This window comes from Chionomys nivalis, chromosome 23 (genome assembly GCF_950005125.1).
Source record: "Chionomys nivalis chromosome 23, mChiNiv1.1, whole genome shotgun sequence".
Classification (NCBI taxonomy): domain Eukaryota; kingdom Metazoa; phylum Chordata; class Mammalia; order Rodentia; family Cricetidae; genus Chionomys; species Chionomys nivalis.
In genome coordinates, this window is record NC_080108.1 from 15,685,262 (window position 1) to 15,704,361 (window position 19,100).

Consider the following 19,100-nt stretch of genomic DNA (forward strand, 5'->3'; position numbering starts at 1 on the left):
CTCCAAAGTCTTTGCATGTCTAAAAATTAATAAAAAGCATTTCATGCTGTCTTGAAACTCCTCTCTAACTACTGTTAGAAGTCCACTGGGATAGGAAGAAAAGGTAGGGACAAGAGTACTTCCCAGGGGGATAATAGACAAGCGACAACTTACTTAGCTGATCTGAGGAAGAAGAATTCTAAGCCCACAGTGGAAAAAAAAAAATCTAAGAACTAGCCAAATCTACACAAATTCAGGGATTGATGGCAGAAACTTTTGGAACTGGTAGTGGATGGGGCAGTAAAGAGGGCCAGTGGAGGGTCGCTTATTAAGCGGGTAGGAATGGCGGTTACTGCTTAGTGGGTATAGAGTTTCTGTTTGGGATGACAAAATGGAAATAAACAGTTTTGTCTTAGTTAGGGTTTTTTTTTTTTTTATTGCTGTGAAGAGACACCATGACCACAACACAACTCTTATAGAGGAAGAACATTTAATTTGGGTGGCTTAACATTTTCAGAGCTATAGTCTATTATCATCATGGTGGGACACAGCAGCTTGCAGGCAGACATGGTGCTAGAGAAGGAGCTGAGAGTCCTACATCTTGGCCTGCAAGAAACAGGAAGTGGTCTGAGACACTGGGCATGGCTTAAGCATCTATAAGATCTCATAGCCCACCTCCACAGTGACACACTTTCTTCAGCAAGGTCATACCTATTACCACAAAGTCACACCTCCTGATAGTGCCGCCTCCTATGAGGCTCGCCACCACCACCCATCCAGAACGATCTACTCTTTTGCCCTTTTCTATGGAGATCTATTTGTCCTTCCATGAGCCCCTTACTCTATACTTAACCTCTGTGGTTCTACGAACTGTAGCTTGGTTATCGTTGACTTAACAACTAATATCCACATATACACAAATATATGCCACGTTTATCTTTCTGAAATCGGTCGCCTCACTTGGGATATTTTTTCTAGTTCTAGCCATTTACCTGAGAATTTCGTGGTTTCATTGTTTTAATGGTTGACTAATAATCCATGGTGCAAATGTACTACATTGTCTTTCTCCCTTCCTCTTTTAGTGGCATATAGGTTGTTCCCAGGTTCTGGTTACACAGACCCGTGACTTTGTAACAGGAGGGAGAAGGATGCTCTGGGGAATCTGAGGAGTTCAAAAGAAAGGCTTAAAGACCTTTGCATCGAGGTTGCTTAGGAATCAGGGTGTCAACCACAGAGCTGGAAACTTAGTTCACAGCCAATGAGTCCCACAGTGGGCTCAGTGCTTCCAATGAACGGTTTAGGAAACTAGTCTTCAGTGTCTTCCCAGTGGACCTGAGGTGAATCTTCACGGTGAAAGGCTGAAACTCAGGCTGTATTCCTCAGCAAGCTACAGGCAGACAGATTTCCTGGCAACAAGGACAACACTAAAGCTCTTGAGAGAAACAAACAGTGTCAGCGAAAAGGCTTATCAGGAATATTGTTACAGCTGTAAAAGGTGGTCTTTCATCTGTAAAGCAAGACTTTGCTGCTATCAAATAAAGGACAGAGAACAAAATATATCTTTAGAAATTAAAATAGCGCTAGTAGAAATGACGAAATCAGCAGAGGGGCTAGGAGACAGGGTGACCAAAGTGCTCAAATTCTATACCAAAAAGATAAAAAAATACAAAGTGGAGGAAAAGGAAATTATAAAAATTTTTGACATAAGACTTTCAAAAAATCTGAGTAATTAGTATTTCAAAAAAATAAAGAGAGTTGAACAAGGCATACTCATCAATGGAATAATTTAGGAACATCCCCCATAACTTAAGAACATGGAAATAAGTCATAACAAGACATTTCACGGTGAAATTTTAGAACACAGTTGTATTAGTTTTTTATTGCTTTTCAATGTTGCCACAGACTTCAGTAGGTTAAATCAACATGGGTTTGGTACAGCACATTTATGTGGGTCAGGACTGTAGACAGGGCTTGGCTGCATCCTCAGCTTAGGGCTTCAGAAGCAGCAATCCAGGTTGTGTCCTCATCTGACTAAAGCTTTGGGTTCTCTCCCAAGCCCATAGGAACAGAACTCAGATTCTTGTGGGTACCAGGCTGCAGGGTCCTTGTAGCAGCTTCTTTTCTTGGGGCAGCTTTTAGCTCTCAGAATTCCCTCTGCCACAAGCCTGTTTTACAGATCTTATTCCAGCATGACACCGTCTTCAAATCCCCTCATGCCCGTCTAAGACGGAGTCTTAATATTGTAAGTAGCTACATGAGCGCATGTCTCCTACCTTTCTCGTTGAATTTAATCTAATTACTTCCTTGATTAATGACTAGAAGCATATCCCAGTTTCTATATGCATTCTAATTACACAGGACTGGAACTAACTGGGGCAAGGGGTGTTATCTTAGAATTCTGCTTACTACAACTATGGAGGAAAACCCTTAAAAGCTTCCAGAGTGAAATAACTAGGTTTATATGAATGATAAGGAGTGGAATGGCTCAGACTTCTCGATGACAGTGTCAGGAGGAAGCAGATAACGAAGTGACATCATCAAAATTCTGAAAGGAAATGATTTCCTACCTACTGTTTTATACCCATCCAAATAAGCTACCAGGTTTGAAAATAGAATACACACATCTCTGGAAATAAAATGTCTCAAATATTTACCACCCCCACACTCTTTCTCAGAAAGCCACTGGGGATTATGTTACACAAGCCAGAGGAGTGGCGAATCAACATGAAGACATTTCATCCTAGAAACAGGAAACAAGGGGGAGTTCCACATGAGGGTAGAAGGGAGACTCCATCAAGATGGAACTGACAGCTGATGAGAATGACAATGAAGGGGAAAGGACTTAGACAACTGGTCTAAGCTTTTGGCGTCACCCAAAACTTCAACCCACAACACCAAAATGAAGCAAACAGTGTGATGGATGTGTATTGCCTCCAGAGGTCCCAGAAATATCCAGGAATGTAAGTGAAACCGTGGTTTACTATAGGGCTTAGTTTTAAGTAACTATAGTTTCATTATAACGTAAATGCTGGATGTTGATCTAACTGGAGTGGCAAAATAAAGACAGGATGTCGAAATGATGGCATTGCGGATGAAGGTGTGTCCCCCTGCCCTATGGTCCGGCATCTGTGAGTGTGACTCTTCTGAGCCGAGTCTTTACAGGTGACCAAGTATATGCATGATGGTTGGAGAGGAGAAAGGGCTTACACTTGGTTTTCTATAGTGGGAAGCTGGCAAGTCATTCCTACAAATTAGGAACCAAGAAGTACGGGCTAAGCACAGTATTCAGAGGCTCCAAGACAAATAGCCAAGTGTGTCATCTTAAAGACCTAAAGGCTGTTGCTTTGGGCACGAGGCTAATGGGGTGAGGGGAAGGAGGCCCGTTGGAGGCTAATGCTTATTTTAGGAAAAGTCTTTGAACCAGATAGTTATTTATATCGTAAGCACAGATTGATAAAAATAAAAGCTAAAATTTCCAATATATCAGCAATAATTAAATAGGAGGTATAACAGAGGAAAAAGAAATCCCATCTACAAGGGCAATAAATTCCTCATAGCCTGCACAGGCCACACGCCAGGTCTTTATGGCAAGAACGGTCACGTTCTATTGAAGGACAAAGATAAATAAAAACCGGCCTCTGACTTAAGTAGTGCCTGTGGTGGAGGAAACGAGAGGGAAGCCATGGCAGGTCAATGTGCAAGGAGTCACTGCTGAGGGGAGAACGCACCAGATTCCACTTCAGAGGCTTCTGCGGGGCAGGTGGATCCCAAACAAGAATGTGGAATTCTAGGGAGACTGGGGAGAACTTCCCAGGGGATAACAGCTGACCTGGTGGATGGGTGTTTGGGCAAGAAGAGAGATGCTTTCTCATGGTGGAGCTGAGGCTGAACAGCGAGGCAGAAACCAGGCTGCTGAAGCTCTGTCCACAGAGGGAGCGGCTCCTCCTCCTCTCATTCCTTCTCTCTTTGCTCTCTTTCTTTCACCCCCTATCCCTCTCCCCGCTTAGCTTCCTTTGGAACAGGGTCTCCTGTAGCCTAGGTTGACCTGAAACCCACTCTGTAGCTGAGGACGACCTTGAACTCTTGATCTTCCTATCTCCACCTCCCAAGTTGCTCGGGTTACAGGTGTGAGCCATCAGACTCCATTTTGTGTAGTCAGGGTGACTGAACCCAGGGCTTTGGGCATGTTAGGAGAGCACTCTACCGACTGAACCACACCCCTAGCTCGTTTCACTGAACAGTTATGGGTGCATTTAGAGGATTTCAAGCGAAGGAGTGAAGAACCAGAGGTGATTTTTCTTTTTCCTCGCAGAATAAGCATAGTAGTGACTGACCAATAAAAGATGTCAGTACAAATGGATGATGCCATCATCTTGGAAAGTCTTCAGGCAAGGTCTCTTGGGACATTGTTGTCAATATGTGTGTTGTAACAAAAACCCACAGTCAGAGTGGCTCAAAAGCAGGAATTTGTTTCTACTGTTCTGGAGGCTGGGAAGTCCAAGTGCAATTGTGCTTGCGATTCTGTTGTCTGGCAAGAGTTCTTATCCCGATTCTTAGATCACGATCTTTGCATCATATCCTTAGATGGAAGATGGCAGAGAGAGAGAGAGAGAGAGAGAGAGACAGAGACAGAGACAGAGAGAGAAGAGAGAGGGAGGGAGAGAGAGAGGGAGGGAGGGAAGAGGGAGGAAGGAAGACATTGAGGGAGAGGCAGAGAAAGACAGGGAGGGATGCAGGGAGGGAAAGAGAGAGGGGGAGGGAGACAGGGAGGGAGGGAGAGAGAGGGAGAGAGGCAGGGAGGGAGGGAGAGAGAGGGAGGGAGGCAGGGAGGAGGGAGAGAGAGAGAGAGAGAGAGAGAGAGAGAGAGAGAGGCAGAGGGAGGGAGGCACTCACCCTCCATTTTAGGCTCCACCATCATGGTCCAATACTTCCAAAGACTCCATCTCTAGCTGCCGTCCCCTGAAGGTAGGGGGTGGTTAGGAGTCCAAAATATGAATTTTGGGAGGGAGTGCAGGCACACACTTTCAGCCCCTGTTCCTTGACCACCATTGTGAACATTAGTCTGCAACGATCGATCCAGGGCCAGTCAGGAAGTTATTAACCCTACTGAGGAGATATACTTCATGGAGGATTTCCATTGCCTGGCACCTCTAGGAGGGGCCAAACCCAGGCTGTAATCTCCAAAGGCTTAACCACTCTCAGAGGTGATATTGTCTGTGAGTCGTGAGTGTGCTGAGGAACTCCACAACGAGTTTGACTTGTTCTAGCAAAAGCCTAAAAGCAGAAGTGTCGATTAGGCCAGCTCCCAAAAACTTCCTCACAAGCACTATATTTCCCTTTTCTCTTTACTGCTGTTCTCTGAATACAGATGTGATGGCTAGAGCTTAGGCAACCCTATTGTCTCATGAGGCACACAGAGATCACTGTCTGCGGAGGTGCCGTGCCGGGAGAAGGTACCTGACATACAGAGTATTTAGGGGTGTGGAGCTGCTGTGCGTCCTTAGACTCCTCATCTCTCCATTTTTATTTTAGAAAAATAAAAAATTTCTATCTTAAGTCATTGTGCATTTTGCACTTTTGTATTACTCATATCTAAAGCTAATCTTAGAAAGCAGGGCAATGCAGTGGGTAAACACAGAAGTCAGATTTAACCTAGTCAATAAAGACAGGGCTGTCTTCGGAGAACGAGGCCGATGCAGGACATGTAGGGTAAAACGTGGCCAGACTGGTTTGGGAAGAGTAGAAACTGTCCAGGAGACTCTCAGGTACATGCGATGAGAAAATCAAATCCAGACCAGGCCTGAGTGCCCAATCCGTGTACCCGAACCAAACCAAACTTCCCCAGTTCTTTAGTGATATGAAATTAAAAATCCACGCCAGAACCTTGCTGGGTCCCACAGCTGTTCTGCTTAATAACACGTGAAGGGATGGATACAGGTGATGAGAAACAGAAGGAGATGCTAGCTGGGGGAAGGGTTTGATTGGGACCAAGAGAGGAAGTGGAGGTGGGCTGTGGGTTAGATGGATGAATGAGAACAAAAAATAAAGACACATATGTATGAAGAGGCCATGATGAGATCCACTGTGTTGTATGCGAACTTTAAATTTTGATTTAAGGAGAGAAAAAGAGCAGGTTAAATTCTTTGCTGGTCGGTTTGTAAGCCCAGAGGGGTAGGGGAGTCTTTGCTCTCAACCAGTTCTTTGAACCTTAAGACCAGTGAGTGCGTTTCTTTTCCCTTAATGCACATTTACAGGCGCCTTTCTTCAGAGGTCAGCTCATCTTAGGGTAAGTTCTATCTTTCTCCACACCAATTCTGTGGGGCGCTCCCCTCACCAGGACAGCTGTCCTGCCAGCATCCCCCTCCCCAACATGTGTACCAAGAAGGGACAGGGCTTCTAACCCTGCTCTAGATAGTAACCAAGAGCCATCTCTTCCCCCATCGCCCACCCCACCTCTGCTTCTTTGAATTCTGTCATAGCATAGGTGGTTTCCTTTCACTGCATCTTACCAACACCTTAGACTTGTACATTTTGTCTTGCTTATTGTGGCTCGGCAACCCTATCCCTCCAAAGAAGGACAGCTCCTCACGGGTGGGCGGGGCCTACCTCTGTCTGTTACAGTTTAGCGAATGTTCCCAGGAGCCAGCATGATGCTTGGCTCAGAGTCAAACCTCAGTAAATTAGGTGCCAGACGAATTAAAGTTGGGGCGGCAGCACTTTCACCTCACGCCGCTTTAGCTCCTTGAGCGAAGACCCTGCTTTCTCCTGATCACCACGCGTGGCTCATAGCCAGCCTGTGTGTGGGCTGATCCTGCCGCCCCTTGCTCTAATGTTTCCGTGGCCGACCTTCTTCCCCCGTTCTTGAGGACTGTCATGAGCAGTGTGCGAGCAGCCACCTGCTGCTGAGCACTTTGACCTTTTGCAGCACGCCTCCTTTAGGGATGAATCACTGGCGGCTCACATTCCCCCAGGATGCTAACGCTTTCATTATCGCTGCTTCGAATTCCAACACAACTGCACCCGTTCGTGCCATCGCTTTCCTCTTTGGTGGATACAATGGGATTAATAATATTTGCAACATGATGCAAAAGAAGGCAGAACTCCTGCAAGAAGGCCATTTAGTGACTTATCAAGGGCTCTGTGGTTCAGCCCAGCAGGACCCCCCTCCCCATTCTTCATCTGTTGCCATCTGTCGGTGGGAGGCCAAATTGGTGTGATTTTAATGGCATGTCTTGTTTGTTGTATCTCTAAAAGTTCTAACTTGGAAATTCCTAAGCAGAAAAGTCTTATTTTTTTTAAAAGAAATCTATGGTTTGCTATATGTAATCATACACATAAGTCCATACTGTTATCCCTTAATTTCTTCTCATAGTAGGAATTCACAATTCATATTCACCCCTCTGTGCTGCTTTCTCAGGGCCTGGTGGTGGGAAAACAAAGCTCACCTGGCTGTTGTTAAAGCTCACTCTGTGTCACCCTGTGTTCTGCAGAATGTTAATAGGTGTCCCACCTAGATGAACATCTGTGACAAAATAAATTCAAGAGCCCTGCAGGCCCCACTCTGTTACACACAGAACACTATCTTTATTTCAAAGGTTCTTTTTAAACCAGTGCACGCTACCCCTTAACCTTTTTAGCCCAGTGTTTCTTAACCTTGCTTGACAGTACATCTCCCACATTACAGAATACCCAAGTTTATGATATTTTCATAGAAATGCTGAGATGCATATTTATCTGGTAGACCACAGATGTTTCTTGTACCTGAGACTTGGTCCCAAAATGAGGGTGAAAGCATCCCTGTAGCTCTCCCGGCAGAATGCTGTGCACAGCTCATCTCAGCCCGGGAGCACAGCACTTTCACCTGCGCAGCCCGGGAAGACAGCATCTGCCTCACTTCTGGAAAGCGCCCTCACACTGTCTAGTTCAGGGATGCTGAACACCTCTTCCCAGCAGATAAGGCTTCATGTCTGTAATTATCGCATTTTGTGGAAGAGAAATACGAGAAGTTTCTAGCAGTTTCAGGGAGGCTCGAAACACTTGTTTTGGTTTTGAGTAGGCTTCTTGGCTTCTGCTTGTCTTAAGATGAGTAAGAGATTATTCACCGTGTGGGTGTGGCAGCTCAGGAGGACAGGATGGTGACACAAGTTTCTTTGTTTCTTTACTTGATGCTAATCTTAGGCATCCAAATGAGAAAGACATCCCAGTGTGCTTTCTGGGAGATCAGGCTGGGGAGACTTCTATGGTTGGACCTTCCTTAAACACTAGTCCTGGTATCAGCATTCCAGGGTATGCTTGGGGGTGTGGGTGGAGGTGGGGAGATGGCTGGGGTTGGTGAGTTGTGAGGTGTTAGAAAAACAAATCCCTACTGTTTAGAATGTAGAGCCAATGGACCCAAACTCAGAGAACTTCTGTGGGAAACATATGGTGAGCATTTGCAGGCTCACCCTTGATCAGGAGCTGTGTAACCTTGAGCCCAAGCGAGTTTGAAACTCTCAGTCTCCAGCTACCCCAGGGGCATGGCAGGAAGTCAGGTGACTATGTGTGTATAGCCATGGAAGCCCTTTATTGTCATTCTTCCTAAGGCTTTCAGAGCATCCTCCAGATTCACTGGTGTGTTTGGTGCCAGTCCTTATGGTACTGCTACTGCCAGTTGGCCACGGAATGACTTGTTTGACTTGATGCTCACTATCTCTTCTAAGCACATTCTTTTAAAAACGTTGATTTCTAGTTTACAAGTGAACTGATAATTGTGGGTGAATCAGGAAGGATGACCTTTGGGTGTGCTCAATTCCACGGAGACTATTTTTGGAAATTATTGACAACTTCCTGCCCTTGACTTGGTCTTTGGCATAAAGTATCTTAGATATGGGTTTCTAAGGATGTGGTCCAGGTCTCTCTTAAGAGGCTTTTTTGCCGTTATCAGAGTCATCGGGGGCAGTGTCTTTGCTGACGCTCACTTATACAGCTGCCTTACTGTGGCACCTGATAGTGACTGAATTCAACCAGGCTTTCTAAACAAATAAAGATAAAGCTGAACCCAGACACCCCATCTAAACACCTCCACTTTGGTTTTCTGACTACCCTGTATTTGGCCACTCCTGCTGGAGGGGGCATTCCAAACCCCGCCCTCATGGTGCCTAGAGGTGGGTCCCTACCCTGGAGTTGCCTCATCCAGACTTTGCCCCTGAGAAAGCACGCCTTCAGTGGCCCCTCCTCTCCTGGAGGCTCAGGCCATGCCTACCCGGCCTATAGATCAGCCACCCGTGCCCTTGGGTTCTGTCCCCTGCCTTCCTGAGGGTCACCTGGGAGCCGCTTTGCATTGCCCTGTTTATTAAACCTGGACTTATTAATTCGGTCTGATTTGGTTTATTGTATCGGCAGCAGACAAATACAGCAACCGGGGATCCAATACTTAACACCCTAAGTTTTTCTTTGAAGGATTTAACACCATCTGCACCATATGTGTATAAATTTAGTGTTTGTTTATTATAAACCACTAGAACTAAGCACTCGGGGGCAGGAGTCTTCCTTTTGTTTATTATCAAATGCCAAGAATCTGGATGGGGAAAAAAAATCTGGAAATAGTCATGGGGTATAAGAGAAACTTAAAAATTAAGTGGGGTAATATGGGACCTCAAATGACATCATCATTTATCTTTATTTTTTTCACTCTGCATTTCTCCATATTACTTTCATATCCTGGACTAACTCTTCTCTTGTGGAGGCAAGATGGCTTCCAGCAGAAACTTTCATTCAGTAGAATCAGCCTTTGCTTACCGGCAAGCACAGGTCATCCAAAGCATGGCCAAGCAGATGAGGCTGTCATTAGGAAAGCAGAGATTCTGAAGAGGATGCAGTTTCTTATAAGTAAATAATCTGCATTAAGAACAACAACATTGTTAGACAGAGAAGTCGGAACACCTATAGAATGACAGCATTGTTAGACAGGGAAGCTGGAACACCTAAGGAATGACAGCATTGTTAGATGAGGAAGCCGGAACACCTATAGAATGACAATATTGTTAGAGAAGTCAGAACACCTATAGAACGACAGCATTGTTAGACAGAGAAGCTGGAACACCTATAGAATGACAGCGTTGTTAGACAGAGAAGCCACCTATAGAACGACAGCATTGTTAGACGGGGAAGCCGGAACACCTATAGAATGACAGCATTGTTAGATGAGGAAGCCGGAACACCTATAGAATGACAATATTGTTAGATGGGGAAGCCAGAACACCTATAGAACGACAGCATTGTTAGACAGAGAAGCTGGAACACCTATAGAATGACAGCGTTGTTAGACAGAGAAGCCAGAACACCTATAGAACGACAGCATTGTTAGACGGGGAAGCCGGAACACCTATAGAATGACAGCGTTGTTAGACAGAGAAGCCAGAACACCTATAGAATGACAGCATTGTTAGACGGGGAAGCCGGAACACCTATAGAATGACAGCGTTCTTAGACAGGGAAGCCGGAACACCTATAGAATGACAGCCGGAACACCTAGCCATTCCAGGAGCTGAGCGGCTGACACTGGGCTGTCCCACCTTATTTGCTGTTCAGTATATCTCCAGTGCGTGTGGATAATGCAGATGTGGCCCCAGCACTCCACTCCCTGTCCTAATAAGGAGGCACGGGTTTGTGGAGCCTGCGGGTTGCTCTCGCTAAAGGAAAAGCTGACCACCATGAAGTATGTTTCCTCAGGCATAAGAAGTTGGACTTCAGCAGGAAAGGAAAGGCAGCCCATCTACACCGTGGAACTTAGAAATAAAATGATTCAAGAGAACTGGAAGTTTGTCAAATGAGATGCTTAAAATGGTTTCTATTTCTTTTTTTTTTTTAAAAAAAGTTTTTTTCCCCTGTTATGAAAGCAATCTGAACTAATTACAGGAAAGTGTAGAAAATAGAAATGAGCCCAAAGAAGAAAGAAGTCACTTGAAATTTGACAACTCAGGAATAACTACCCAGAGTTCTCTGTCCTGTCCCAAGCTTGCTACACATTTGGGCACATTTAGAACACATCTATACCTGTGACTATTCGTAACCTACATTTTAGTGTAACAGTAGTCTGTTAACATTTTCTGTGTAATTCATTACTCCTCCACCTTGGTATTTTGACAGTTGTATGGTAATTTGTTAATTTATCTAATAATACAATTATAACTTAATCTTTATTTTGGAATTTTTACATTATTTCCATTAAAATAGTGTGTATGTGTGTGTGTGTGTATTTGTTACAGGGAATAAAACCTAGGGCCTCATACATGTGAGGCAAGTACTCCACCACTGAGCTATAACCCTAGTGACTTTGTTTATTTTTGTGTATGTGTGAAGATGGGCACACGTATTTGCATAGCATACGAGCACACATGTGCATATGTACATACAGGTCAGAGGTTAATGTCAGGTGTCTTCTTCAGTGACTCTCCACCATGCTTTGAGGCAGGATCTCTCAGTCACCCCTGGAGTTTGCCAGTTCTGTTATTCTGGCTAGCCAGCTTGCTGGGGTGGTGGGATCTCCAGTCTCAGCTTCTCAAGTACTGGGATTATAAGTGGACCATCATTCCTGCCCAACAGTTATGTAGGTACTGGGGACCCAAACTCCAATTCTCATGCTTGGGTGGCAAACATTCACCCAGCACTCTCTTTGTCTTACTCCATTTTCTATTGTTGTGAAGAAACACCACGGCCAAGGCAACTCTCATAAAGAAACACATTTAATTGGGGCTGACATTTTTTCAAAGGTTTAGACCATTATCATCATGGTGGGAAGCATGGCACCATGCAGGCAGGCATGGTGCTGGTGAGCTGCTACATCTGGGTTGACAAGCAACGAGAAGAGCCTAACACTGGGTTTGGCTTGAGCGTTTGAAACCCAAAACCCACCCTCCAACAAGGCCATAATCATGCCACTCCCCAGTGACTGAACATTCAAATCTATGAGCCTATGGGGGGTCATTCCTATTCAAACCATCACACCCTTTTGGTTTTTTATATTGTGACAGGGTCTTGCTGAATTACTCAGGCTGACTTTTATCTTGTGGTCCTCCTGCTTCAACCTCCCTAGTAGCTGAGATGACAGACCTGGACCAACAACTGATGTACTTTTTTTTTTATGTTGATTTGCCACATGTCTTAAGATTCTCCAGAGAGACCCCGAGAGTGATGCATGGATCACCCTGGAAAGAGGAGACAGATGAAATGTCCTGGTAAACTGGTGGCAGGGGGTAAGAGTGGCAAGAGTGGCGGGAGTGCGGCATGGGAACATGAGGAATCAGGATGGTCAAGTTGGAGGCGGGACCCAGGGGAGATTAATGAAAGAGATAACAACAACAACAACAACAAAAAGATTCTCCAGAGAAACAGAACCTACAAGATATATGTTGCCAGAAGGCCACTTAGCCCCGAAATAATTGCACAGAAACTATATTAATTAAATCACTGCTTGGCCCATTAGCTCCAGCTTCTTATTGGCTAGCTCTTACATATTAATTTAACCCATTTCTAGTAATCTGTGTATCGCCATGTGGCTGTGGCTTACCGACTAAAGTTCTGACATCCATCTCCAATGGGGGGCTCCATGGCTTCTCTCTGACTCCTCCATTCTTTCTCCCAGCATAAAGCCTAGCTTTCCCTCCCTAGTTCTGTTCTTCCCTGCCACAAACTCAAAACAGTTCTTTATTCATTAACCAATAAAAGCAACACACAGGCAGAAGGACCTCCCACACCAGATATAGATAAATACAGAAGAAGAGATTTATTACAGGAATTGGCACATGTGGTTATAGAGGCTGAGAATTCCATGGGATGCCATTGGCAAGTTGAAGAAAAGGAAAGTTATTGTTACATTTTTTTTGTTATTGTTATTTTGTTTTTCAAGACAAGGTTTCTTCATGTGTTAGCCCTAGCTGTTCTGGAAATAGCTCTGTAAATCAGTCTGGCCTTGAACTCACAGAGATGCACCTGCCTCTGCCTCCTCAGGGCTGAGATTAAAGGCGAGCGCTACTGTCCATCTATTGGTATAGCTTGTTCTGAGTCCTAAGGTCTGCTATCTGGGGAATAGAAAAGTTGGGGGCTTCTGTTGTATATGCTGGAACCTGAAGGGCTAAGACTCAGGAGGCAGGAACTCTAGTTTTGAAGGGCCAAAGCAGGTGGATGCTCAAGTTCAAGAAGAGGCAGAGCGTCCACTCTTCCTTGCTTCTGTTCCTTCAGGCCTTCAGTAGGTTGGATGAAGCCTGTTCATATTGTTAAGTGTAGCTCTGCTTTATTCCTTCTGGTTCAAACATGTAGCTTTTCTGGAAACGCCCATCTCAGAAACTGTTTCACCAGTTTTTTGAGCATCCCTTGACTTGGTTAAGTTGACCCAGAATTAACTAGCATATGCCTTTCTAATTAAAGTCTTAGACAAGACCGTGAAGTCGAATGTATTTTAAAGCAGAAAGATTGTACCACTTTCAGCTTCCACCAGCAACAGATGAGAATTCGAGTTCCTGGAAGCCCCAGCACTATGGGTCTGAAATGGCTCAGATATAGCAGTTCTTTAGCTCTTAGTGAGACTTGAAATTTGAGACCCTGGGCAGATTGAACCTTGAAAATGGGAACCGCCCCTCTGCCCCATAAGCTGGATCTGTGAGTCTGCTATCACATAGCAAGGACGCAATTTTTTTTTAATCTCCCCAGGGGCTAAAGTCACCGTGGGAGTATGGCTTTCCTCTTCTCATCACAAGAGCAGAGATGAAGATGTTCCAGGCTTGCGCTCATTCTCCGTGCATCCCTGGCTGCCTAGCAGTGCAGCCAGCTCAGTGGGAGGGAGCGATGGAGTGGGGTGGACCTGCCTTTGGAGAAGAACAAAAAGAGCTGGAGGGACAAAGCAACCCATTCCCTCCCTAGGATTGCTGGGTGGCATCCAATGCATTGCCAAATGAGGAGGACGCGGGGTTCTTTTCTTAGAAGCCTCTTTCTTCTTCTTTTTTGGTAATAAAGTTTAGTTTTTTATCGTGAAGTATTTTGCATGCTCACTAATGAAAACATGGCAAGCACAGGGGTATATCGTCACCACGGTCCCACCACTTGAGGATAAATGCTGACCCTCTCTATCTTTGCAGGCATGGTGAGGGAGCATTTGTCCATAGCTGTCCATTGTAGCTGTCTAAATTGTTCTATACCCCCTTCACATTTTCCTTGCAATTGCATAGGTTTCAATAATTAATTATTTTTTGATCATTTAGTTTTCAGTTGTGTGGATGACCAACACTTACTGTCTAATATTCCTTGGTATTTTCATTATGATTTCCATCTTGCAGACGAGGAAACTGAGGCTCATAGGAGTTATTGGACTTGCCCAGCATCACAAGATAGGTAACGAATGCAACAAGCACTACACCCAATCCATCCATTATTTAGTCACCAAACATTTATAGGACACAAGCACCTGCTTCCTGCTCATGTAATGTTTATAGCTCACTGGATAGTGTCATCTCATAGAAGCCTTTACAATGCTTTGGCACCACCGCAGTCCAAACAAGAGGCACCTAGCCAGCCTGAGGTCTACAACATGGTGGAGGTGACGATGATGCTCAGCCTTTCCAGAGGAGTGGAGTTGCGTAGGGAAGTCAGGTGGTTAGAGCAGGCCTCTCAGGGAAAGGTCCAGTGGTAAGGAGACAGAAAGTGTTTTAGCAATTGGAAGTGCAGATAGTTGTGGTTTGTGAGTGGTGATGATCTCCCCAATTAGCTTCTGTTTTGGCCTTATCTTAAAAGCAGTGGGTGAACAAGATATTTACAAAACTCTTTAGCAATTTGGAAGGTGTTGGCAGAGGTTTCTGTTCCACATGGTCCTGCAGCCATTCAATTCCAAAGAAACACACAGAGGTCTACATTAATTATAAACTGGTTGGCCTAGTAGCTCAGGCTTCTTAACTCTTATATCTTACATTAACCCATAATTCTTGTCTACTTTAGCCATGTGGTTTGGTACCTTATATCAGTAAGACATTCTCATCTTGCTTCCTTTGTGTCTGGGTGACAACTGCAGACTGAGCCTTTCCTCTTCCCAGAATTCTCCTGTTCTGGTTGCCCTACCTGTACTTCTTGCCTGGCTCCTGGCCAATCAGCGTTTTATTAAACCAGTACAAGTGACAAATCTTTACAGGTACAAGCCCGTTGTCCCACAGCAGGAGGGAACTCTGATTGTCATTTGGAATGGACTAGAGGATTGGATCTATGGAAAGTATTTGGGGCAGAATTCTGATAAACAATGTTGGGGCCCTGCATTGAGCAGGTGGGGTGGGACAGAAAGCATGGATCTAAGTTGTTAAGAGGTTAGACAGATAGCAGATATGAGTCTGTGAAGTCCATACAGGTCAGGGCCTTGTGATGACCACTAAGGTTGGGCATCCATGAAGATGGGGGCCATGAGTTCTGTCTTGGAGTTTTGAGGGGCCCATGAGACTGAGAGGGTACTGCTCAGAAAGAGGTGAGGAGTCTAAACAGAGGCAGGGTTGTAGCCATGGGGTGGGGTGGGGGTGGGGGACTGGGAGTGATGCTCAAAGCTGGCAGGAAGATGGGTCCTAACCAGAGAAGGTACAGAGTGGTGCTGCCCACTATGGCCAGTGGTGAACTGTTTTCATGAATCCCGAGAAAGCCATAAACTGCAATCTGGACTTGAACAAGCAGAGAGACGTTCATTCAGTTTAAATAATTTAAACCTTTACGTTAGAAATTTTTCTTGGGGTTTAAAGGTGCCCTGAAGGGGTCACCCCCTCAGGATATGAAGTGGAAAATGAAGTTGAAAACACAGCTCTGAAGGACGTCATAGTTTTGGAGAATGTGGGAAGAGGAAATGGAAAAGGAATACTTGGAGGGGAGAAGAAGACAGAGCTAGCAAGGAAATCCTGTAAATCCATCACGTGGAAGGTGGCAGACAGAGGATTAAGAGTTCAAGGCTAGCCTGGGCTACATAACGCCCCTCCACTTTCTCTCTACTAAACGGAAATGGGACAGGGAGGCCAAAAAGGCCCAGGGAAGAAACATCGGTGGTCAGTGGTGGTGGCGGCAATACTCTTAAGTTCAGGATAGAGGTATCCAGCGAAAGTGGCGCCCCATAGACTGAGATCAAGAACAAGGCAGTTTCGGTTTCAGTTAATGAACACGTGTTTCTTCTCCGACTCCGCTCAGAATCTCAGAGGATGGGGCAGAGCATGTATCCACCTCAAGGAACCACTCCTTGTGTCCCACACGGCCCATTTTCAGCACATTGGGTACAGACTAGGAACTTGCCAGCAGCTGCGAGGCTAAAGGTTCAGGTCAGACGCTGCTCTCAGCGGGGGGGGGGGGGGGGACCGCCACATGTGTGCATGCACTTTGCTAGACAGCTTTCTCACCCCTCCCACAGAAGGGCGAGCAGAGCCTGCCCCTGCCTCTTGACTGGTCTCGAAGCACGAAGGCACGTGGCTGCTTTGGCTGGGTGATGCAAACCGGGCCGGCCATGCCTCATGCACTTGGTCTTGTCATTTGGGGATTATGTCACCGCCTTGAGAAAATCCTCCTGGCTGGCTCACTGGTCCCATGAGGGATGTGTGAAGCACAGCCAGCTCAAGCTGACCTTCAGACTCACAGGGAAAGAAAGCAAAGCTTGGTACTGTTTGCCTCTGAGACGTATCAGACTTTTGTTTCAGAGTGATTGGGTTGTAAAATGGTCTTTCAGTAAAGACTCCATGGTTTCACAAACACTTTCCTCTGCCCCATCGCTCCGGGACATAGCTCAGTGTCCCACTTCCTGACTGCCAGCTCAACCATTGTTCCCTGCCAGAGACTCAACTTCCGGCTAATGTGATCCTGCAGAGAGGGAGAAGCAGTTACAGCTGCACTTTGCAGCCCAAAGTCCAAGTCCGTTTGGTGCAACCTGGCACCCGGGTGTGTATCTGGTTGCTCGTATCTGTACCCAGGCCTAGTCAGTGCTCCTGTCTTAATTGCACGGATTAGATCATCCACCGCACGCTCTCCCTCCGCATCCACGCTCTCAGAACAGGATCTGATGTATCCAAGGCTGACTTCAAAATCCCTGTGTACTCATGACACTTTGAAGATCAGATTCCCCTTGTACTGCCTTCCAAGCGCCGGAAGTGCAGGTGTGCACCATCACGTTCACTTTACCTGGTACTCAGAGACTTGACCCAGGACTTCATGTGTGCTAGGCAAGCGCTCTCTCAACTGAGCTGTAACCTCAGTTCTCGTCTGCGCATCTTGTTTGTTAGACAGTATTTACCTATGGCTTGTGTAACTGTCGCCACCCCCTGACCCCACCAAAGGTCATATGTTGAAACTAGCTCTCCAGTGTAGTGACCTTAGGAGGTAGTGGGACCTGATGAGATGGGACCTAGTTCAGGGAGGTCATTAGGTTATCGGAGGCCTGTCTTCAGAGGGGACTAGAGCAGCTCCTGTGTGTGTGGCCCATGTCTATCTCTGGAATCTTATTGTCAATTTTTTTTTTTTTGATACGGGGTCTCACCATGTAGAACAGACTAAACTGGGCTTGAATTTGTCGAAATGTGCCAACTTCTGCTCCTGAGTCCTGGGATTAAAGGTCTGTATCACCACACACAGTACATTTTTTTTTCCTTTATAAAGTTTTCAGCCTCAGGTATTCCATTATAGTAATAGAAAAAGACTAATAGAGTTATTATATTCTAGTTCTTCAAGATCAAACTTCTCTCTTGGAAAGAAGACCATTATTTTCATGCAGAAACACCCATGGCAGGGCCTGGAGTTGTTGATCTGATGATAAGCAGGTAGTTATTCTAGATACTGCTGCAATAAGATCTTTGTGCATAAATCTTTGTTTCCATTTTTTTTAAAAAAGAAATTCTTATATTTTGATTAGAAAAGCAATGCATGCTTGTTTTAACAAATTAAAATACCAAATTGCATTTAAAATTTAAATTAATTGACAAGCACTCGGTTTGCCTGTCCCCTATGGAGCAGGGATTCTGGCTCGTATCCTGTGCTTAGCCCCTGAGCATGGCTCAGGAGACACTGCAGGTGGAGTGTGGCTGGTACTCTCCGGTTCGGGGTCCTACGGCTCCTGCTGGGAACACTGAATTGGCCTCCTAGTGGGGCTCCCTTCCCCCAGTCTATGCACCACTGCTTGATTAATTAATTAAAGCCTGATTAATTAAAGAATCTCTGATCCCATTTCTTGGTGTTCCAAGCCCTTCAGTGGCTCCTTATTGCCTTCCAGAATCATCCTAATTGATGTCAGGGTAAGAAGCCGTGCTGCAGAAGAACTTTCCAAGGCTTTCATTTTCTTCCTTTCCATGAACCCTGCACACAGCCCAACTGTCAGGGCCCAGCACTCCTTGCGGGTTCCCTTCCAGGCCCAGCCCTCATTCTCCCGCCTTTCTCGTGCATGTGTTTCTTTTCCTCTACCCCATAAGTCCTCACCAGACCCGTCTCTGTGAGCCTCGCCGTGTCCCCTTCACCATGAACCCTTCCCCAGTTTTCTTTTTCCTCATTGTTCCTGTGCACTGTGGTGTCTTCCCCTCAGTCTTGTTGAGATTTGGGAGGTGGGGGGAAGGGCAGTAATTCCTTACTGGGTTTAACAGCATCTCTGACTTCTATATACACCAGAGTCCCGCAGCGCATTTCCTCTTCCCTAGAACAACAGTAAAGGTGTGCAGATGGTGTCCAAAGTCAGCTGGGAGGCAAACTTGCCCCTGGTTAAAGGACACTAGCCTAAAGGGACATTTATGCAACAATTCCTCTGACACAGTTGAAGCTTGCATGGACCGCCGCCCTGGGCCAGGAACCCTGTAAGCATTTTGCATGCACTGGGCTACATCCTAGCACACAGTTCCTTCATTCATGCAGACTTTCGTTTACACCCTACGCCTCCTGCTCTGTGACCGCCCCTCCTACCCTCAGCTTGCTTCTCTCAGTTTCACTCTTCAGGATCTGGGTAGTACAGGTTCTTTCTGGAGCCAGTTCCAACCTGCCTCCCCTTTCCCTGAGGCAAATAGACCACTCTGTAGCTCTGTATTGCCCTTGACTAAGGCCCTCCGCAGCCTGTGTGCCCTGAGAGAAAGAAGATCAAAGCCCTTGTCTTCTGAGGTAGAAGCCGG